Here is a 23,623-nt window from a genome sequence, read left to right as displayed (position 1 = left end):
CTGGGCATTGTCCATAAGCTCCGCCCCACATTGGCGTCATTGCCACACCCCATTGCAGAGTGTAAAAAAGGATCCTGCCCCAGGTTGAGGGGACTAGAACCGCCACTGGAGGCAGCTGGGGTATATAAGAGGGTGGGATTTCCAGAGAAGGGGAAGAGAGATGGGGAGGCCTGCTGAGAGCCGAGGCTGGAGGAGACCTGGAGGCCCGAGGAGAGCAGACAGAGGAGCAGAGCAGAGCCAAGCCCAGAAGAGCCTGAGGCCTGTGGAGGGGCCCAGAGCCTGAGACCTGTGGGAAAGTCCAAAGCCTGGTGCCTGGCGAGGCCAGAGCAGACGCAGAGAGCCCAGTGGACACAGAGCAGAGTGGAGCGGAGACAGAGTCTGAGGCCTGCGGTGGAGCTAAGAGCCTGAGGCTTGTGGAGAGGTTTGAAGTCTGATGTCTGAGGAGAGGCCCTAAGGCCTGCTGCCGAGAGGTCTTAAGGCCTGTGGGTAGCCGTGAGGCCATAGAGGTGAGGCCTGCAGGAAGGAGGAATAGAAAGAAGCTCCCTCCTTTGGAGGTTTGGGAGTTTGAAGGTTAAGGATTTTGGAGGTTCGGCGGTCAGGTCAGGTCTCAGTTCTAGGTGTCTAGCCCGGGACAGGCCAGCATTTGGAGGTGGAGGGCTGTTTTGGTTCTGCATTTTAGGTAGTAAATAAAACCCTTGCCCACCTTAGGTTGTGCCTCCATGGATTATTCTTGCCCGCAGAATACAACAGGCTAGTGCTCTACCACTTGAGCCATAGTTCCACCTCTGGCTTTTTTGGTGCTTAAGAATCTCATGGACTTTTCTGTGTGGGGTGGCTTCAAACTGAGATCCCAAGCTCTCAGCTTCTTGAGTAGTTAGGATTAAAAGGGCAAGCCACTGGTGACCAGCTTTTTTTCCCCCAATATTTTTATTGTTATTATAAAGGTGATGTACAGGAGGTTTACAGTTACATAAGTTTTTCTTTTTTAGTTACAAAACCCCCAACAACACATAGTCTTACTATATATATATAGGCCAGACTGGCCTAGAACTCACTATGTAACCAGCTGGCTAGCCTGCAACTCTAGATCCTCCTGTCTCCGCCTCCTGAGTGCTGGGATTACAGGTGTGCATAACCCTGTCAGGCTGGAGGTCATCTTGATGCAAGTTGTAATATGTCTACTATAATACCATTTTTTCGACTCAGTGCTCCTGGGCATTGAGAACAGGCAGGTTGGCTTTTGGCTAGGAAGCCTTGTGCATGGAGATGAGAGCAAGGGAAGAGCATGAGCCAAAGGGGCAGATGTGGGAAAGCAGTGGGTGTCCTGAGGAAAAGTTTGGATAAACTTTAGAGCATGTGTATACGAAGGTAGGAAGTGATCATACCAGGCCAGGGCTTTGGCCTTTGTTCCATAGGCAATAAAGAGCTTGCACAAGAGATGTCTCAAGAGACCAACCATGCTGCTGCAGTCTGAAAGGAAGCAGCCCTTAGCCCATCTGTGTCCCGGCTTGTGGATACTGCTGGATGCCAGCGCGTGGGAGGGCATCCGCAGGGAAAGTGTGTCAGACTGTGGCCTGTACTGTGAGGTGTGGGTCTTTTGCTCTGGTTCTCTCAAAGCCTTTCTTTTTCTCCTTATTGGGCCCTAATAGGCCCATAGCACGAATGTCATAACTCACTGGTGGTGGTGGGGCTTTTGAGATAATCTGGCCATTGCACTTTTCATTTTAAAGAAAGTGAAAGTGGGGACATAATTGGGAAATGTCTTTCCTAAGATATTATATGACAAATTAACAGAAGGGCTGAGGACTGGAACTCATGTCTTCTAATTCCAAGTCAAGAGTTACTTCTACACATTTGCTGAGTATTTGTTAAGTGATACCACGTGGTGAATTCAGGAAGTCTTTCTTGCCTTCTCCTTTGATTTCCCACGGCGCCTGCACTAGGCCTTGGTGATCTAGCTGGGGATGCAATAAAAACTTGAGTTCAAACCTTGGGCCTGGGGAGGGCGGAGAAAAGACGCAAGGGGCGGAGCCTGAAGACCAACCACGCCCACGTTCACAAGCCCCGCCTGTCGGAACGCTGACGCAACATTAGCCCCGCCCCTCATTGTCAGTCCCGGGGAGCCGGAGGAGGCGCCGGCCGCTGGGAGCCGAGCGCCGGATCCTGAGGCGGCTGGAGCGCGGGCCGGAGCCGCCAAGGTGAGGGCGGGGTGGGGGGGGTCCTCGAGGGGACGGCGGGGGTGCGGCGTGGAGTCCGGGGCGGGGGCGAGGAGGGCGGCCGGCCCGCGGAGGCATCGGGGCAGCCGGGGGCGGCGGGGCAGAACCGGCGGGCACAGCCGGGAGGGATGGGTTGTGAGGCGGAGGAGAGTTTGGGTGGTTTTGGGGAGACGAGCTCAGGAGGGGCGGCTTGTTTTTGGGGGGGTCGAGACCTTGGGAGTGTTTTGGAGTTGAGAGGACACGCTGAGGAGATTCTTCGCTCCGGAGGGGGAGGGACGGCGCTGAGGAGGCGCCCCGGTGGGAGCGCGGTCCAGCGGGGAGGGTCGGGGCCGCGGCGCCGGGCGGCGCTTCCGGGGGGCGGGGGTCCACGGGGCGCGGGCCGGTGGGGGCGGGGCGCGCGGGCGGCCGGGCGCGCGGGGGGCCGGGCCGGGGAGGGGGCTGCGCGGGGCCCGCGGGCACCGGGAGGAAGGAAGTGATCATACAGGAAGAGCCGGAGCCGGGAGCCGGGAACGGGAGGCGGCGGCGGCCGGCGTGCGGGAGCCGGCTCGGAGCGCGGGGCTGGGGTGCGGGGCGCGGGGCGGCGGGCTGAGGAAGGGGGGGCGGCTCGGCAGCTGTCGGGTCTCGCCGGCCCGCGTCTCGGGCGCTGCGGATTTCGCAGCCTGACCGGCGGGCCGGGAAGGAATTCGAGGCATTCGCTTTGTTTAAGTTGCCCGTAGACAGTCCTGAGGACTAATTAATGGTGGAATCTGCAGGGGGACACGCGGGCGAGCCCCCCGCCCCCCGCCGCCGCCGCCGCCTCGAACTTTCCGCAGCGCCGCCGGCCGCCCTGCGCACCCCGCCCCGCCGCCGGGCGGGTGAGGGAGCCATGGCTTCCCGAAGCGCAGGAATGAAGTGCGGTTTTTCAGGGGCCGGTGGCCTTTGGCTGCCGAGGCCTGGCGTGCGGGGAAACCGGAGTCCCGGCGGGTTGTCGGGCTGGGCTGTGCCGCCCGGTGCAGACCTCGGAGCGGCCTGCGGTTTGTGTTAATTACCTCGGAGGAGGCTCTGCGAGCCTGGAAAGACCGCGTTGCTCCGGAGCATCTGTTTCTTCATCACGTCAGCCCCTTTCCTAACGCCGCGGAGCTTGTCGTGGCTTGTTTCGGAAATGCCGAGGCCAGTGCTCACACTGCAGGGTGGGAGAAGGGGAGAGCGAGTGGGCACTCCTGACCGCCCCCCCCCCCCCATCTCTGCAGTGCTTTTTTGCGGAAGGCCGGACGGAGACTGCTTGCAGATTTTCGGTCGCACCTTCACTGACTTGGGAATGACCTTGGGGAAAGGATTGTGTTTCGGAGCGCCTCGTGGTGGCTTATCTGTAGATTGAGGAGAGAATACTCTGGACTGCCCTGCCTTTTTGGGTTATTGTGTGTGTGTGGGGGGGGGTGGTGGAGTTTGTTCAGGATATTTCTTTTACCTACTGCTGTGGTTCTGGCCTAAGCTACTGGACCGGTGACTGAGCCGGGAAGAATTCAGATCACCTAGGAAGATTTAACCACTCCAGATTAAGGGAGGGAGGGGTTTGGATTTTTTAGGAGGATATTTCCTGTCAGAGAATCTGTACAGTATGTTCCAGATTGCCTTCTGTCACTTTGTGTGCCTCTGTGGTGGCATTCGTGTGGTTAAATTGAATAACTCCATAGAAAATTCTTCTCTTGTTAGAAATAATTGTTTTGCTCAGAATTCCCCGTGGGACAGATTAAGGTTTTGCTCAGTTTACTCAGAAGAATTTTCCAGGTTTCTAAAATTAAATCACTTTTCTAAACATAGTAACTCAGATTGAAAAACTGGAAATAGTGGAACGTGGAGGGAATGGATTGGAGTATGAATGAGGCAGCAGTTAGAGATTCAGTGTTGAGGAGCAGTTAATAATATGGGTTGTTAATTAGGCTTCTTTGATTACTTTTTTATTTTAGTAATTTGATACCAAGAGAGAACCATTGTTGAATTGCCTACGGTCCACCCAATACTGCTAGGCGGTGGATGTGTGTGGGTTCCTAGGGCTTGAATTTAAGGTGTGGGCACTGTTTTGAGCTTTTTTTGCCCAAGGCTAGTGTCTAGCACTTGAGCCATAACTCCACTTTTGGCTTGGTGGTTAGTTGGAGATGAGTCTCATGGATTTTTCTGCCAGGGCTGTCATTGAGCCGAGATCCTCAGATCTCAGCCTCCTGAGTAGCTAGGATTACATGAGCACCTAGCTGGTGGATATCTTAAACTGAAGGTCAGAAGCTAAAAGACAAATACAACCAAAAGAAAGTGGAGCTGGTCTGTCTGGCGCCAGTGTCACACACCTGTAATCCTAGCTACTCAGGAGGCTGAGATTTTAGGATTGAAGTTCGAAGCCAATCCCCAGCAGAAAAGTCCCTGAGACACTTATTTCCATTTTGCCACCAAAAAGTTGGAAATGGAACTGTGGCTTTAAGTGGTAGAAGACTAACCTTGAGCTGGAAAAGCTTAGGGACAGTGCCCAAGCCCTGAGTTCAAGCCCCAGAACTGGCATTAGAAAAAAGAAAGAGGGCTAGGTTGTAGCCTAGAGGCAAAGTGGTTGCCTAGCAAATGCAGTGTCCTGGGTTCAATTCTTGGTACCAAAAAAGAAAAGACAAAAAAAAAAACAAACCCAAACAAACAAAAAGCTCTTTAAAGAAAACCAGAAGTGGAAAGTGGTGGACCTCTAGAGAACACCTAGCCCCCGAGTTCAAGTCTGTTTTGAAGGTCCACAATTACTTTACACAGTGCATGCTGCCTTGAGAACCAGGAAACCTAGTTTCTAAGGCCCTTGATTCAGTCCCTGGGTTGGTCTTTTTGGACCCTAGAGTAAATTATTGAAGTTTATTTCATGATAGTTTTGCCTTCTGAGAGTAACATTCTTCTTAGGCTTTTGAGGTGTTCTAGTTTTCTGGTAGACATACAAGGATTGGTCAAGGTATATCCTTTCATGAAATAGGTGTTTAATTCTTTGCTTATGTTAGAAGGATTTATATTAAAATAAAGAGGACCAAGATCATGTATTTCATAGAAAGAGGGTAGGTAGCTAGTGATCCTTCCACTGTAGAGGCCATCATTAAAGTATCACTCATGATCAGAAACTGAACCATTTTTCATGTAACAGTATTTTGGGACAGTGCCAACTCACAGTAAAGCACCAGATAGCCCAGGCTGAAAGATTTGCTATAAATTTAGATACACATATCAAGTGGCTAGTAAATGCTGAATGAGTATATGTATGCATTATTTGGATATAATTTGTTTTTATTTTATTATTATTATTTTTTGCCAGTCCTGGGCCTTGGACTCAAGGCCTGAGCACTGTCTCTGGCTTCCTTTTGCTCAAGGCTAGCACTCTGCCACTTGAGCCACAGCGCCACTTCTGGCCACTTCCATATATGTGGTACTGGGGAATCGAACCCAGGGCTTTGTGCATGCTAGGCACTCTACCGCTAAGCCACATTCCCAGTCCAAAGTCTTAAGCTCTTATAGGCTTTTTCTTGCTCACAGTTGGCTTTCCATCACTTGAACCTTGCTTTCTGTCAGCTTTCTTTTTCTGGTTGACAAAGAATCTTGAGGGTCTTTCTGCTCTTGCTGGTTATGACTCTATCTATCTAGATCATGGTGCCTGAACTCTGTGCCAGGGCGTTGACCCTGAGCTCTTCAGCTCAAGGCTAGCACTCTACCACTTGCCACAGCACCACTTTCCATTTTCTGGTGGTTAATTGGAGACAAGAGTCTCACACACTTTTCCTGCCTGGGTTGGCTTTGAACCTGGCTCCTCAGATCTCAGCCTCCTGAGTAGCTAGGATAACAGACATGAGCCACTAGTACCTGGCTCTTTATTCTTTTAAATTGTTTCTTTTGGGGAATAGGTAGCAGAATGTTAGGAGGGGTCTGGGAATATGGCCTAGTGGCAAGAGCGTTTGCCTCATATACATGAAGCCCTGGGTTCGATTCCTCAGCACCACATATGTAGAAAATGGCCAGAAGTGGCGCTGTGGCTCCTTGAGCAAAAAGAAGCCAGGGACAATGCTCAGGCCCTGAGTCCAAGGCCCAGGACTGGCAAAAAAAACAAAACAAAACAACAAAGACAGAATGATAGGAGGTTCCAGTGCTCTTCTGTAGCATCTTTTTTCTGTATATGTGGTGCTGAGGAATCGAACCCAGGGCTTCATGTATACGAGGAGAGCACTTTACCACTAGGCCATATTCCCATCCTCTTCTGTAACATCAATGGACACTGGAGACTCAATGTGCCAACTTTGTAAGAAACAAGGGAAATTTAGATATTTCATGGTGAAGTGAATTAGGAGAGGGAGAAGCACTTGTGTCATCAAGGGAAAGATAAGTTTGTGAGGAAGTACATTTTAGTTACTTTTAGGCCATAGGATATATGTTTTTGAGGAAAAATTACCAAAGATATATTAAGGAGTTGAACTTCTTTTTGTTTTCATTTCTTTCTTTTTTTTCCCCCCAGTCCTGGAGCTTGAACTCAGGGTCTGAGCACTGTCCCTGGCTTCTTTGTGCTTGCCACAGTACCACTTCCTGGCTTTTTCTGTTTATGTGGTTCTAAGGTATCAGACCCAGGACTTCATGCATGCTAGGGAAGCATTCTATTGCTAAGCTACATTCCCAGCCCCTTTTGTTTTCATTTCTAATGGTAGTTCCTACTTAAGAAGTTATGTGTTATGATTAACATAACATGTCCAAATAATACTTAAAGGTGGGGATGCTGTAAAATGGTTGAAAGTCTTGGTCTACCACCTGTGGTGAAATATCCTTAATGTTAATCTCTGTGTTGTTTTAGCTAACATTCCATAGAAGGAAGAATGTATTAGGTAGAATTTGTGGCTTTCTGAGAGAACACAAGATTATTTTCTTCCTTTTTCTAATTTCTTTAGTCTCTGAACCTGACCCATTTGCTTTAGTTCAAAGTCTCTATTTCTGACTTAGGAAATGCTTGAAACTTCAGCTATTGAGTTTCTAAAAGCCCCATTTCTACTTCTTTGTTTTTCTTCTTTCTATTTGTTTTATTTCTCTATATATGCTTCCTCTCCCATCTACAAATATGAATTCTTGTTTTTATCAAGGGTTGGCTCTTCATATACCATTATAGGAGAGAATAATTAAATTAAAATACCCTCAAGACTACTTACTCAACATTTTGAGTTACTGTAGGGAGAAAATAATAACTCTGTGAGATAGTCATTATCCTTACTTTATCCATGAGGGAGTTGAGCTCATAGCAGTTATTGCCAGTGCTAGTGAGGGGCAGATTATTAGAGCTTAACTAGGTTGATACTCAAATTTTAAGTTATTTATTTATTTATTTATTTTTGTGGTTGTGTGGCTTGAACTCAAGGCCTGGGCCCGCCGCCCCTGAGTTCTTTTGCTCAAGGCTAGCATTCTGCCACTTTGAGCCACAGTGACATTCTATTTTTCTGGTGGTTAATTGGATATAGGAGTCTCATGGCCTTTTCTGCCCGGGCTGGCTTTGAACTGTGACCCTCAGAACTCAGCCTCCTTAGTAGTTAGGATTACAGGTGTGAGCCAACAGCACCTGGCTTTATTTTCTACTTTTTGCTTTACTGTGGTAAGGTGTTGGGATCAAGATTTTATTTTATTTTACTTTATTATTATTATTATTTTTTGGCCAGTCCTGGGCCTTGGACTCAGGGCCTGAGCACTGTCCCTGGCTTCTTCCCGCTCAAGGCTAGCACTCTGCCACCTGAGCCACAGCGCCCCTTCTGGCTGTTTTCCATATATGTGGTGCTGGGGAATCGAACTGAGAGCTTCATGTGTAGGAGGCAGGCACTCTTGCCACTAGGCCATATTCCCAGCCGGGATCAAGATTTTAAATACTAAAGTTTGAGCTGCAATGTAACAGCATTGCTAACCTTTATAAAAATTGTAGTTTTCATCTATTCCTTTGGTTGTTTTTTATTTTTGTTGGTGATATTGGGGCTTGAACTGAGGGTCTCATGCCATGGCTGGTACTCTACCAATTGAGCCATCCACTCAGCCTGGCTTTTTGCTGGTTGATGGAGATAGAATCTCAAACTTTTCTGCTCGGACTGGCTTTGAACTATGGTCCTCCAGATCTCAGTTTCCTGGGTAGCTAGAATTACAGGTGTGAGCCACTAGTACCTATTTTATATTGTATCTAAAAGCTTCCATCAGGTTAGTTTGTTCCCTGGAGCCCTTTTATTTGTATGTGTCCCTATATTCCTGTTTTAGTTGGACAGTCATTTTGAGAATGTGTGTTATTAGAAACTTAAATAAAACTTTAAAAATTACTATACCTAGCCTGGGAATGTGGCCTAGTGATAGACTGCTTGTCTAGCATGCATGAAGCCCTGGGTTCAATTCCTCAGTACCACCTAAACAGAAAAAGCTGGATGTGGTGCTGTGGCTCAAGTGGTAGAGTACTAGCCTTGAGCACAGAGAGGCTCAGGGATAGAGCCCAGGCTCTGAGTTAAAGCCCTAGGACCAGCAAAAAAATAAAAAAAAGAAATAAGTTACTATGGGGCTGGGGATATGGCCTAGTGGCAAGAGTGCTTGCTTCGTATACATGAAGCCCTGGGTTTGAGTCTCCAGCACCACATACATATACAGAAAACGGCCAGAAGTGGCGCTGTGGCTCAAGTGGCAGAGTGTTAGCCTTGAGCAAAAAGAAGCCAGGGATAGTGCTCAGGCCCTGAGTCCAAGTCCCAGGACTGGCCAAAAAAAAAAAAAAAAATTACTATGCCTTTTTAAAGTGTGTGTGTGTGTGTGTGTATGTAAGTAAAAGTATACATATCCTTTGCACTGTTCTTGAGCTTTTTTTGCTCAAGGCTAATACTCTACCACTTGAGCCACAAGTTCACTTCTGGCTTTTTGTGGTTAATTGGAGATAAAAGTCTCATGGATTTTTCTACCTGGACCTGGCTTTGAACTCGCTCCTCAAATTGCTGCTTCCTAAGTAGCTAGGATTACAAGTGTGAGCCACTGCTACCCAATCTTGAAGTTTTAAATATTGAATAATTTAGCCTTATTACGAAACTGTATGCTGGGTGCTGGTAGCCTACACCTGTAATTCTAGCTACTCAAGAGGCTGAGATTTAGTGTAGAGTGACTAAGAAGTCTGTTTTACTTCTAATTTATGTGAGAATTGCTGTGTAGTTTACTGAGATTAGTCTGGGCTGAAGTTGGTGAGGGCTCCAGGGAGGCAGTTTGACTGGAATTTTTATTTATTTGTTTCATTTATTATTATTTTTTTGGCCAGTCCTGGGCCTTGGACTCAGGGCCTGAGCACTGTCCCTGGCTTCCTTTTGCTCAAGGCTAGCACTCTGTCACTTGAGCCACAGCGCCACTTCTGGCCGTTTTCTATATATGTGGTGCTGGGGAATTGAACCCAGGGCTTCATGTATATGAGGCAAGCACTCTTGCCACTAGGCCATATCCCCAGCCCCTGACTGGAATTTTTTGTTACTTGTTTTTCTGTTTCTAGGGATTGAACTCTGGGCCTGGGCACTGTCCCTGAGCTCCTTTTTGCAAGGCTAGTGCTGTACTACTTGATCCACAGCACCACTTCTGGCTTTTTCTGTGATTAATTGGAGATGAGAATCTCACAGAGTTTCCTGCTTGGGTTGGCTTGAACTGCTATCCTCAGATGTCACCCTCCTGAGTAGCTAGGATTACAGGAGTGAGCGACCAGTCTAGCCACCTCGGCTAGACTGGAGTTTTACAGTGATGGGTCAGTAGGATTTGAATAGGTAGAAAGAGGACTAGTTTTCCAGGGTAGGGCAAAACAAGGCCAAAGATACTGTGATTGGAGTAAACTTTGATTGATTGGACATGTGTATACTTGTCTGCTTAGGTTATAGACTGGGAGGAGTTAAGACTAATGAGTAATGTTCAGTCAGAATATGAACAGCATCAATAGTCACGCTTGAGAATTGATCTGGCCAACTTTTGGGAACCAGTGAAAGTTTACAAATTCGGCAGTGACTTGATATACTTGGAATCATAAACTGATTGATCAGCTGGAAATCAGTACATTATTGGAAAGGAAGGTAAATGTTTCATTTTATCTGGGCTTTCGTGGCTCATGCCTGTAATCTTCACTACTCAGGAGGCTGGGATCTGAAGATCATGGTTCAAAGCCAGCCTAGGCAGGAAAGCCCATGAGACTCTTATCTCCAACACAGAAAATCACCAAAAAGTAGGGCTGTGGCTCACGTGGTAGGATGTTAGCCTTGAGCAAAATAGTTCCAGGATAGTGCCAGGGTGAGTTCAAGCCCTAGGATTGGCACAAAACTTTTTTTTTTTTTTTTCATTTTAGAAGCTCTTATGATCAGGGCATGAATTTAGGAATTGAAGTGAGAAAAAGATATATTGGAGAGGCTTTGAGAAAGGAAGAGATAGGATATGACGATGACAGAGAAAGTAAAAAATCAAGGTAACTACAAATATGAGCTTGATAGAACTGAGAAATACTTGCATTAGTTAACTAAAGTCAGAGAAGGAAGGGTAGGACATAGTATTATTTTACATCTCTGTGCATTTTATTTTCCTTATATATAGGCTTGCTATATATCTCATGCTGGCCTTCAACTCAGTAGGTAGGTTAGACTGGACTCAAAACTTGTGATCCTCCAACCTCAGCCTCCTAGGTTTAAAATGCTGTGGTTACAGGTGTGCATCACCACACTGTGTGCTTCTGTATTTTGTTTTATAACTCCATGTATTTGAATGGTGATGAGATTCTCTGAAATTGGTCTGGATCTTTTGGAAGTACTTGGAAAAAATAGTACATTTTCAACCACTAAACATTGTGTAAGTTTAGGTATGGAAATTGTACCTAATCAGTACCATCATTGTTAAGTAGATTAATTGTCAAATGGAGAGGAATTTTTGGGATGCATTTGTTACATTAGGATTTTTTTTATTGTGGCATAACAGAATTTATATTAACTGTAGTAGTAGTAATCTGTGGTTCAACTTGGTGGCTTAGTTTATGAGTATTAGTTAAAATAATTTTCTGTCTACTATGAGTAAACAATTACTGTAGACAGTAACACTGTGTATAGGTGGGTACTTGGACATGTATTAACACTTGAACCTTTATTATTCCAGCTTTATAGATAAAATGGGGCTAATAGAGGCTTAAGAAACAACTGCCCCCTGTGAAATAGGTAATATTAATTCAGCTTTATAGACAAAGTGGAGCTCATAGAGACTAAAGAAATGTCTTTGGGGGGACTGGTAGAGTTAGAATTTTCAGTTGCTTCCCAAAGCATGTTTTTTTATGTTACTCTTTCTTTGGGTTAGGCAGCACAAGATTAAGAATAAGAATGGGTCAGTAATTCATGTTGAAGTGCTATCCAAATATTTACTAGTGTTGCCCTATGCTTGTCCAGTCTATCTGTGTGTGAAAAGGGGACTTAAAAGACCAACTATGATTTTAGCTCTAGTTCTAGTCATATGGCATTCATTTATCTTTTGGATAATGTCCCTTCTGTCCTTTGAGAACTCTTAACAAATCCCTATTAAAAACAAATGTCCAATTCAAAAAACAAACAAACTGTTGACACAGTTCAGCAAATTCATTTTTGGCAAATGAAATTAAAGAATGTTTCAGGGGCTGGGGATATGGCCTAGTGGCAAGAGAGCTCGCCTCGTATACATGAAGCCCAGGGTTCAATTCCCAGCACCACATATACAGAAAATGGTCAGAAGTGGCGCTGTGGCTCAAGTGGCAGAGTGCTAGCCTTGAGCAAAAAGAAGCCAGAGACAGTGCTCAGGCCCTGAGTCCAAGGCCCAGGACTGGCAAAAAAAAAAAAAAAAAAAAAGAATGTTTCAGGGTGAAGCTTCTGGGAAAGTAGATTTTTGAAGATCATTCCAGTTAAAAATGGTGGGCTGGTTATTGGTGAAGCCTTTTTTTGTACTGAGGCTTGGAAACTCAGGATCTCCTGCCCTCACAGGTTTTTCATTCAAGGATTGTGCTCTACCACTTGAGCTCAGCCACCACTTCCTTTTTTTGTTGTTGTTGTTCATGGGGCTTGAACTCAGGGCCTGTTCGCTGTCCCTGAGCTTTTTTGCTCAAGGCTAGTGCTCTACCCCTTTGAGCCACAGTTCCACTTCCATTTTCCCCCCCCTCTAGTGATTAATTGGATATACAAGTCTCGGACTTTCCTGCTGCTGGGTTGGCTTTGAACCTTGATCCTTAGATCTTAGCCTCCTGAGTAGTTAGGATTGCAGGTGGGAGCCACCAGCCTCCTAGCACATCCAGGTGGTTGTTGTTGTTTATTCTGGAGATAAGAATCAAGAATTTGTCTATCTTGGCTGGCTTTGAACCTCTGTCTTCAGATTGCAGTACTTAGCATGTTTTTTTTTTTTTGTTTTTTTTGTTTTTGTTTTTTGGGTATGTCCCTGTTGTTCCTTCACCTTGTCCTCTGCGGCCATGTGGTCTTTAGCGTACCTACTCTTCTTCCTTCATCTTTGCCGCTGATAATTACTTCAAAGTTCTCCCTACTGTTATTGCCTCAGTATTATAAAGGTCAGCCCCACCTCCTTCTACTTCATTCTTGATGTTCCTTTACCAGCCATTTGTACTGTGTCTGGTAGGACCTGTGTTCAAGTGTGAGCAAAGTCCTAGGTTGTTAATCTTCCAATACCCTTTATCTCCCAATCCATAACTGAAAGTAAGACTTATTTAGTAATGAATACTATTACTCTATTTTTGCAGAATACTCTGCAACGCCTCAGGCAAGGAAGGGAGCAATCATTTTTTTCTGTTTTTTTTTTTTAATTTTTTTTTTTTTTTTTTTTTTTTTTTTTTTTTTTTTTTTGGCCAGTCCTGGGGCTTGGACTCAGGGCCTGAGCACTGTCCCTGGCTTCTTTGTGCTCAAGGCTAGCACTCTGCCACTTGAGCCACAGCACCACTTCTGGCCGTTTTCTGTATATGTGGTGCTGGGGAATTGAACCCAGGGCCTCATGTATACGAGGCAAGCACTCTTGCCACTAGGCCATATCCCCAGCCCCTTTTTTTTTTTTTTTTTTTTTAATTTTTTATTGTCCCCCTGGACTATTGTTTTTGTCTTCTTTTTGGGCCACTCCCAGGGCTTGAACTTGGGGCCTGGGCACTGTTCTTGAACCTTTTTGCTTAAAGCTAGTGCTCTACTACTTGACACCCACCTCCATTTCCAGCTTTGTAATGATTAATTGGAACTAAGACTAATTGACTTTCTTGCCTAAGCTGGCTTTGAAATGCAGTCCTTAGATCTCAGCCTCCTTCTGCATAGCTAGGATTTATAGGTATGAGCCACCGGCATCTGGTTCTCTGGCTGTTTTTGTCTTTTTTGCATCTAGGTTTTCAGAGTCCTTATCATCTGCTCTCTTTCCATATTTATTGCTTCGGTGACTTCCAGAGTCTACATGGATTAGTTTTCTTTTTAGCATTCCCTAGTTTTTACTTTGCCTAGTACTTCACTAGGATTTCTGACAGGGTCTCACTCTGTAGTTCAGTTTGGCTTCAAATTTGGAAAAACCTTACTGCTTTAGCCTTCCTAGTTCCAAGTTTACAGGTGTGTGCCACTATGTCTAGTTAGCACTTCACTCTTTATCACTCTTATCTGAGTCTTCCCTCTTTGAGACCTTCCTTTCAGGCTGCTAACTCACTGAAGTCTCTTAAAATAAGTCAATAAAAACCATTGTCGGTTGTGGGGCTTGAACTCAAGGCTGGGGCGCTGTTCCTGAGCTCTTCCGCTCAAGGCTGTGGCTCCACCACTTTGAGCTACAGCTCTACTTCCGGTTTTTTAGTGGTTAATTGGAGAATGTCACGGGAACTTGTCTGATCTAGCTGGCTTTGAATGGCGATGCTCAGATATCAGCCTCTTGAGTAGCTATGATTACAGGCGTGAGCCACAGGCACCTGCCTCATTCTGCCCTTAAGAGTACTTTATATACAGCTTTCCTTTTACTCTATCATTTCTCTTGTTAGTATAAATGTACTTTCAGAAGATCCAATGCAGCATGTAACCAGGTGTTTTTCATGGCTTTTGTCTTTCTTAATCTTCTGCTATATTTGAGCTGTCCATCCTCTGTTCTTTGACTAGGCTAAGATAAAAACATGGGTTTGGCATCTAGCCTGGCAAGGTCATTCTGTGTGGTACTTGACTGGCAGTTGGACTCTGGTCTTCCTCTTGTGGCTTATTCTGTCCAGAAGATGGGGGGGTGAAGTGGGTTGGCACTGTGCATCTTACAGGGCTCTGTACCTTGTGGACTTAAGTAAATAATTGATTTGACTTGCCAGTCTTCCTGCTCTTTCTGTTTCTCTTTCATCCTGTTGTAGCTTGAGTATATAAGTAGATGGCCTGCTTCTGATCTTGACTGTGATTAAAACTATAATATAAACAATAATTTTATGTCTTTGTCAGAGCAGATTTTTTGAAAGAGTGATAATGGATTGAATCCTTTGGTTAAAAAACCCCCCAAAATAATACTAATGAATGGCCCAAGGAAAAAAAATATGTTATCTTGTTTTAGTTTGATTTTCACGGGCTACTTTCAGAAGAAAACAACATATCTGATTCTGTCACAGCAAAAATAATTACAATGAGCATTTCAGTGTCAAGGACTTTTCTAGCTTATTTCTAGAGTGTGATAGCAACAGTGTCCTGTGACAGTTCCTTGGTGGAGTCTGTTAAGATATTGACCTGATAAGGTTGGAGGTGTGGCTCAGGTGGTACAGCACCAGCCAGAGAGTGAAAGCAAGTTAAGTGTCAGATACTAAGTTTGAGTCCCCCATCCTGGACCAAAAAAAAGAAAAAAAGATTTTGACCTGAATTTGCTCAGGCCATTTCAGTTGTAGAGATAGCTGGGATGTATTGTAAACAAATGTGGATTAGACTTATACAAATTGAGTGAGATGACATGGGTTTTCAGTTCCTAGTACTGTCCTTCCTCAAAATGTTTGAGATGACATGAAAAATGACTTGTTTAGGGGGAGGAGGGGTGTGCTGGTCCTGGGTCTTGAACTCAAGGCCTAGGCACTATCCCTGAGTTATTTATTTATTTATTTTTAGCACTCTACCACTTGAGCCACCTCGAGCTGTGTGTGTGTGTGTGTGTGTGTGTGTGTGTGTGTGTGTGTGTGTGTGTGTTTAATTGGAGATAAGAATCTTATGGACTTTTCCTGCCCAGTCCAGCTTTGGATTACAATCCTCAGATCTCAGCCTCCTGAATAGCTACTATTAACAGGCATGAACCATGGGTGGCTGGCTTGAGTAAAGCAATTCTTTCTTTCTTTCTTGCTTGCTTGCTTGCTTGCTTGCTTGCCAGCTTGCCAGCCAGTTCTGGGCCTTGGACTCAGGGCCTGAGCACTGCCCCTGGCCTCTTTTTGCTCAAGGCTAGTACTCTGCCACTTGAGCCACAGCGCCACTTCTGGCCATTTTCTATATATGTGGTGCTTGGGAATTGAACCCAGGGCTTCATGTATATGAGGCAAGCACTCTTGCCACTAGGCCTTATTCCCAGCCTGTAAAGCAATTTTTGATTATTGATTTGTTAAAGGATCTTTGAAGACTTGCTTCCTGATGTCTTCCTTAGAGATTTGAATCATTCTCTGTCTTCACATATTCCTGGTCTAGTTAAGAGATTACTCAGTTCAGAGAGGGTAAAGAACTTTGGACTCAATATCATTGCTTGCCTATATGAACTGCATTTCACTCTACCCTTTCAGCTTGAGATTGGATTAAATATAGAATTTTTAAAAATGCAACTATTTGTACTAAGAGGTGAACTTGCAATATTATCATTACCTGGAAGATACTACATAGCTATAGGCTTATAGTGGTAGAACTTAAAGATACTTGTTGACTCAGTGGCAATGTTAAGTGTATTATAAAATTATTGGAAAAATATATTAGAAATATAGCTAGGTATAATGGTGCATAATCCCAGTATCCAGGAGGCTAAGGCTGGAGGATTGTGAGTTTAAGGCCATTCTGGTTTCTATAACAAATTCTAGGTCAGCCTAGACTGAATGGTGAAACTCCTGTCTCAAGAAAAAGGCCAGATGCCTGTGGCTCATGCTTGTAATCCTAGCTATTCAAGAGGCTGAGATCTGAAGACCAGTGTTTGAAGCTAGCCTGGGCAGAAAACTTTGTGAGACTCTTTATTTCTAATTAACTAGCAAAAATCCAGAAGTGGAATGTGGCTCAAGTGTCAAAGCACCAGCCTTGAGCAAAAAAGCCAAGTGAGAGCATGGACAGGCCAAGTTCAAGCCCCAGTATAGCATTTGCACCAATAAACATTTGCATAATATGATGTATTACAATTAATATTTGTGAACTGGTGGGGTGACTTCGAGTATTTGCCTAGCAAGAGTTAGGGCTCTGAGTTCAATTCTCAGCACTTCTTTCTCCCTCACAAAAACTAGAAAACATTGCCAAAAGAGCACAGATAGTAAAATGTGTAACCTAATGGATATGTAGCCCAGTTTCAAGATTACATGATTGCTTTGGAACAAAACTTTCTAGGTGTTTGTTTATGTGGAAAATGGGTGAAATGGCAAAGACTGAAACTAAAAATATTTACTCTGTGCTTACTATGTGCATTGCTTCTGTAAATTATGGCATTGGAAAGCCTGAAGAGTTTGTGAGCAGTAGTAACCTTGTATTGGCCCTAGCATTTCTCCAGTGAGAGTCCCCTTATGTCTAATATATTTTAGGAAGAGTTTCCTCAGAAAATGTGTTGAGATTGTGAGCATAAAGCATATTAGGTGAGATTGAATGATTGAGGCTAGCAATGTGTTTTAGTGGACAAGAGCTTTAGTAGTAGTGGCAGCCTTGGATTTAATCCCAGTTCTGCTTTTTCATACAAATATAACATTGAGAAAATTGCTTAGTTTCCTTGAACCCCTGTTTTCTATCTGTAAAACAAAGATACCGATAATACCTAGTTCTTAGGGCTATTGGGAGGATTAAGTACAATAATAAATTTATAATACTTTACGGGCTACATGGATGTAGTCTTGTGAGCTGTTTTTAACCTCTCTGAAGTTGAAATTCTTATTAAAATTGGGATATTTGTATTTATCTCTGATTTATTATAAAAGTTAAATGAGGATAGATGAGTGGACAGTTCTTTGTACAAGTTTTTATTTGGTGCTCCATTTTTATGGTAAAGAATATATGAAAAAAACCCAGCTGATGTAAATACTTTAAGATAGTAGTTCTTTGGAAGAAATATATGGAAAAGCTACCTGAGTCATACCACACCAGTTACTACTAGTTACCAAATGGAAACTTTGATGCTTTTACTCTGTGTTGATATTTTTCTATTTCCAACTTAGGGATCACTCTGGAGTCTCTGTATGTGTATAAAAAAGAGCCAGATGTGATAGTGTGTGCCTGTAATTCCAGCTACTCAAGAGTGAGGTGGGAGGGTCACTTGAGCTCAGTCAGGAGTTTAAGAGCAACCTGGCAATATTATTACAAGAGTCTATTGAAAAGAAAAAAAAATGTATACACATCTGTGATAAAATTGGAGGGGTTTGAATATAGGGCCTAGAATGTGAAAGGTAGGTCTTTTATCACTTGAACTGCATCGCCAGACTAATAAATTCCCCTCCCTCCCCCACCCTAGGGCTTAAATTCTGGGCCTGTGCACTGTCCCTGAGCTTTTGTGCTGAAGGCTAGCATTCTACTACTTGAGCCACAGCTCCACTTCTGGATTTGTGGTTAGGGGTAAGAGTCTCATAACTTTTCAACTTGGGCTGGCTTCAAACCACAGATCCTCAGATCTCAGCCTACTGAGTAGCTAGGTCTAGTTCAGTACAAGCACCTATACCTGCACCCGGCCCAATTAGTTCACTTTAAAGATGCAATTCTATGAGTGAGTGTGTGTGTGTGTGTGTGTGTGTATATATGTGTATATGTGTTTGTTTGCTTGTGCATGTGTGCATAGCCAGTACTGAGGCTTGAACTGAGGGCGTTGGACTCTTGCTCAAAACCTCTGCTTTTGCAGGGAAATGGATGGAACTAGAACAAATCATGTTAAGTGAGGTAAACCAAGCTCAGAGAGACAAATGGTGTATGTTCTCCCTGGTATGCGGAGGCTAGATCTAAAATGCAATGGGACAGAGCTGGGAATGTGGCCTAGTGGTAGAGTGCTTGCCCAGCATGCATGAAGCCCTGGGTTTGATTCCTCAGCACTACATTAAAAAAAAAAAAAAAAAAGCCAGAAGTGGTGCTGTGGCTCAGAGTGGTAGAGTGCTAGCCTTGAGCAAAAGAAGCTCAGTGACAGTGCCTAGGCCCTGAGTTCAAGCCCCAGAAATGACAAAAACAAAAAGCAATTGGACATGACAAAATACACAAAATTCTAGATACTCATATACAGAGAGGCCAAAAGAGGATAGTCTTAGAAGAAAATCACAAAGATGCAATACCCAGGCACCTCTTCATATGTATATAAAATAATACACATACTGAAACAAACTCCATAGATATGGAAACAAAGGACTTTTTTCTTGTTTTTCCTCTATCAGATGACTCTGTTCTTTACCTTTCATGTGCACATCTGTGAGAAGGTGGAGGGATAGGGCACAGAATCAGAGGGAAAAGGGCGAAAAAGTGCAGCATTGGAGCTCATTGGACATTGATGAAAGTGAACTATGAGACTTGTGGGTGAAGATGAGAGAGGGAGGGAATGGGGGAGAATGAGGGAACAGCTGATACTATGCGAAAGGAAATGTACTTATTACCTGACATATGTGAAGGTAAGCCTGCTGTATATCACCTCTAAAACAATAATGGGGCTGGGAATGTGGCTTAGTGGTAGAGTGCTTGCCTAGCATGCATGAAGCCTGGGTTCCATTCCTCAGTTCCCCATAAACAGAAAGGAAAAAACAAAAAAACAGCAGTGAAGTATATTAGAAAAAAACAACAACTCTACTTTTTTCTACTGATGGCTGGAACTTTACCACTTGAGCCATATCTCCAGTTCTAGCTTTTGCTGATTAATTGGAGATAAGAGTCTCTTGGATCTGTCTACCTGGGATGGCTTTGAACCTTAATTTTCAGATCTCATCCCCCTGAGTAGCTAGGATTATAGAGTGATTTACTGATGCTCGAATCCAGTGGTCTTTTAAAATATATTTGCAGGGTTATATAGAGTGTGATGGTTGTACAATATTGACTGCTCATACCCATTAGCAGTCAGTCTCTGTTTTTCTCTACTTCTGACTGACCCCTGGCAAGCCTCTGCCACATACTCCATGTGGCAGGCTCTGCCTATTCCTGAGACTCTCAGAGAATAGTGACACAAAGGCTCTATCTCCCTGGATCTCACCTGCTGTGAACATCTCTCCTTAGCCCCTGTGGTTTGTATTTGTGTCAGAGGGAGTGAGTTGAGCATCCAGGGAGATACACAAGGAGAGATGAAAATAGTGACTAGTTCACAGTATATCAGGTCAGATGGTTCACACATGATGGGGTCATGAGATAAGCAGATATGTCAAGTCACAGATGTGGATCATGAAAGATAGACAGGGTGGCAGAGTTGAGGAAGCCTGAATCCAAGACCCTGAGGGCTCCAGGGCCTTATTTTTCCATATCATTATAACACCTGTCTTTTAATCACACTGCTGGGTGTGAAGTTGGTTTTGGTTTGCTTTCATCTGTGGCTAAGATATTGAGCACATTTTTGTGTTTTGTCTTGTGGGTTTTGTTTGCTGTTTGAGTCAGGGTTTTGCCATCCTCCTACCTTTTCTCCTGAGTCATCTGGGATTCCAGGTATGAACCACCACTTCTGGCCCTCATTTATTTTGGAATTTTCCAAAACTCAACAGTTGCATCAGTGGCAATATGAGCATCCACAGCCCTTTAGATCAGTCAGTCGTTCTTGAAAGATCATCTGTGGATTCATGGGGGTGGGGTGGGGTGTCCTGAGAACCCTGTAAGGGATCAAAACAATTTCAGTTAATACCAGGACATCATTTGTATCTCCTCTGTGGTAACATTATACTAATGATACAAAAACCGTCAATGGTAGTTCAAGCTGCTGGTGCCTTAACATGAATTGTAGAAGCAATACTAAATTGTATTGGTAGTAATTATACTCGTGCAGTAGATAAAACAAATACTACATTAAAATGATAAATGTGGAAGCAGATGTAAGAGTGCAACGTAGATGCTAGAGAGGCTTGTGGATCTGTAGTAAGACTAGTAAATAAATCTTCCATTACTTTTTTGAAAATAGTTTTATTGTTGTTATTGTTCATGGGACTTGAACTCAAGGCCTGGGCACTGTCCCTGAGCTCTTTTGCTCAAGGCTAGAGCTCTACCACTTTGAGCCACAGCGCCACTTCAGTTTTCTGGTGGTTAATTGGAGGAGGTAAGAGTCTCATGGACTTTCCTGTCCCGGCTGGCTTTGAACTGTGATCCTCAGAGCTCAGCTTCCTGAGTAGCTGGGATACAGGTGTTGAGCCACCTGTGCCTGGCTGAAAATAGTATTATTATTTTTATTTTTGGCCAGTCCTGGGGCTTGAACTCAGGGCCTAAGCATTGTTCCTGGCTTCTTTTTGCTCAAGGTTAGCACTCTACCACTTAAGCCTTAGTGCCACTTCCGGCCTTTTCTGTTTATGTGGTGCGGAGGAATCGAACCCAGGGCTTTATGCATGCTAGGCAAGCACTCTGCTGGTAAGCCACATTCCCAGCCCCGAAAATAATATTTTTCAATTAAAAATTATAACATTAACAGTGGGTTCATTGCTATTCTAAAATCCACATATTAAAATTTTTGTTTTAAATTTCTTCTAATTTTATTATTATTAAATAGTTGTACAAAAGAGTTACAATTCCATAAATCAGGTTATACATACAATGTTTTTGTTTTTTTCTTTTTTGGTTAATGTCATCTCTTCCTTCCTTCTCTCCCATTTTCCCCACACTCAAGTTATCTAGTTCAATTTTTACATAATGCACGTTGGCTGTGATGACTATTTATTCACCTCTCCTCTCTCTATTCATGTCCCTCCCCTTTTTCCCCTTGCAACATGTTTCACATCCTGGTTTAATTTTTTTTTACAGTAAATATAGATAGATATATCTTATTATTATAACCCAAAGTCTTTTAGGTTTTTACTAATGTTTTACCAATGTTAAGTGCTGCAATCCAAAAAGATTGTCTATGTCCCAGACTGTCTTCCAATTTACTGTGTATCCTCAGCTGGTCTTGAATTTGCCATTCTCCTGCTTAGCTTTCTGATCACTGGGATTATATACATGTACAAACATTCCTGGCTTGTTATGTCACTAAATGAAGAGTAGGAGTCAAAAACTTTTAAAATAATGAGTCCAGACAGTTCATATTTTTGGCTTTGTGGACCACACTGTCTCTTGTGAAGAAAAAGCAGTCATAAATAATACATAAATAAATGGACATGACTGTGTTCTAATAAAAGCTTTAGTTTTCAGACCCTTAATCTAGAATAACCTACTCAAACTTTCGTGTGTGTGTGTGTGTATGTGTGTATGTATGACTGCCATAACATTTTCCTTTTGAAGAGTCTAGGCCAGTTACAGTCCCATAAGTTGGGTTTGTTTGTTCCCTTGTGCCTAGATTCAGGGTAAATGTTTTTGGCACAAAATAGTACATCGATGATGCTAAGTGTTTCCCTTGTGTTGTTTTCGAAGGCATGTTGATGGTAAGTTTATCTTTCTATTGTAAAGTTACTTCCTCTCCCTTGTCAGAATCTGTGGGATGACTTTGAGAGAATGAATATCCTGTTCTCTAACCAAATGTTTTCAGTATCCAGCAATGATCTTTGCCTGAGTCAGTGACTATATTTGTAGCTTTGGTCAAAGTTTGTTTTTTTTTAATGCCAGTCCTGGGGCTTGAACTCAGGGCCTGAGCACTGTCACTGGCTTCTTTTTGCTCAAGGCCAACATTTTACCACTTGAGCCACAACACCTCTTCTGGCTTTTTTCTATCTATATGGTGCTGAGGAACCAAACCCAGACCAGAGCTTCATGTATATGAGGCAAGCACTCTACCACTAGGCCATATTCCTAGCCCCTGGTTAAAGTTTTTTTTTTTTTTTTAATAAATTTATTTTTATTTATTTTGCCAGTCCTGGGGCTTGGACTCAGGGCCTGAGCACTGTCCCTGGCTTCTTTTTGCTCAAGGCTAGCACTCTGCCACTTGAGCCCCAGCGCCACTTCTGGCCGTTTTCTGTATATGTGGTGCTAGGGAATTGAACCCAGGGCTTCTTCATGTATGGGAGGCAAGCACTCTTGCCACTAGGCCATAGTCCCAGCCCCTGGTTAAAGTTTTTAACATCCATTTAAGTAACAACAGCAATAATTAACAATCCTCATGATCTTAGAGAGGCCTTTCTATATACATTGTCATAATGATTCTGTGGTTTTTAGTTTCTTGTTATAGATTTCTTTCTATTGAGACCGAAAGATTAGAAAAGGCTGAAAGATTGAGTTTGCATGTATTGTGCTGACATACTTGTACTTTAGAAGCAATGTTAAAAAACATAGTCCCTGGCCTGGGAATATGGCCTAGTGGCAAAAGTGCTTGGCTCCTATAGTGAAGCCCTGGGTTTGATTCCTCAGCACCACATATATAGAAAGGGCCAGAAGTGGTGCTATGGCTCAAGTGGTAGAGTGCTAACCTTGAGCAAAAAGAAGCCAGGGACAGTGCTCAGGCCCTGAGTCCAAGCTCCAGGACTGGCAAAACAAAAACAAAAACATAGTGCCTTTCTCCTCTGAGCCCAAGGCTGTTTAAGAAGAGACCTAGTTGGTCACTGTGACTCAAAACTGTAATCCTAGCTACTTGAGAGGTGGAGGTGGGAGATAGCAATTTGATGTTAGTTTGGGCCTAAAAGTTCATGACACTCTCCATCTCAACCTGTGGCTCGGTATGGTGTGTACCTGTCAGCCCATCTCCATTGGAAGCACAGTGGCTGGGCACAGTAGCACATGCCTGGCCTCTCCAATGATACAGGAAGCACAAGTACGGGTATTGTAGGCTGAGCATTTTGCAGATAACCAATTAAAAAAACCACTAGAAGTGTAGCTGAAGTGGTGGGGTGCCTGTCCTGCAACAGTTGTAAGGCCTTGAGTTCAATCCCCAGTACTGCCAAAATGAAAACTAGAAAGGATTTGGCCTAGGATGGACTGTTTTGTCTTTGGTAGTTTTTTCCTGTTACTATTTCTGAGTATTATTGGTTAATGAGGTTCAGTTTCTGGATTAATTTTGGTTTGATTTACTTGTTAAACCTACAATTGAAAGTCACCCAAGTAGTTACAGTTAGAAAAATACATTAAATAATCCTTTTAAGTGAAGCCTTTTCCTTTACCAACTTCTAATGAAAAAATTTAAATATAGAAAAG

At 43.7% G+C, this 23,623-nt stretch overlaps 1 protein-coding gene across 3 annotated transcripts in view; it reads left to right on the top strand.

The window, feature by feature from the left end:
- Positions 1-2,096: 2,096 nt before the first annotated feature.
- Luzp1 (leucine zipper protein 1) overlaps positions 2,097-23,623 on the top strand; it is a 60,322-nt gene continuing 38,795 nt past the window's right edge. The window contains exons 1-2 of one of the 3 annotated variants that reach the window (XM_048350466.1): positions 2,732-4,231; positions 10,800-10,910. The gene's annotated coding sequence lies outside the window, so the exon portion shown is untranslated. Of the gene's footprint in view, positions 2,199-2,731; positions 4,232-10,799; positions 10,911-23,623 lie in introns of those variants that run through there. The other 2 variants (XM_048350463.1, XM_048350467.1) reach the window with 2 other exon arrangements.

Source organism: Perognathus longimembris, chromosome 7, assembly GCF_023159225.1.
Source record: "Perognathus longimembris pacificus isolate PPM17 chromosome 7, ASM2315922v1, whole genome shotgun sequence".
NCBI classification, from domain to species: domain Eukaryota; kingdom Metazoa; phylum Chordata; class Mammalia; order Rodentia; family Heteromyidae; genus Perognathus; species Perognathus longimembris.
The sequence above is the reverse complement of the archived record's forward strand: the minus strand, read 5'-3'. Positions and strand labels throughout refer to the sequence as shown.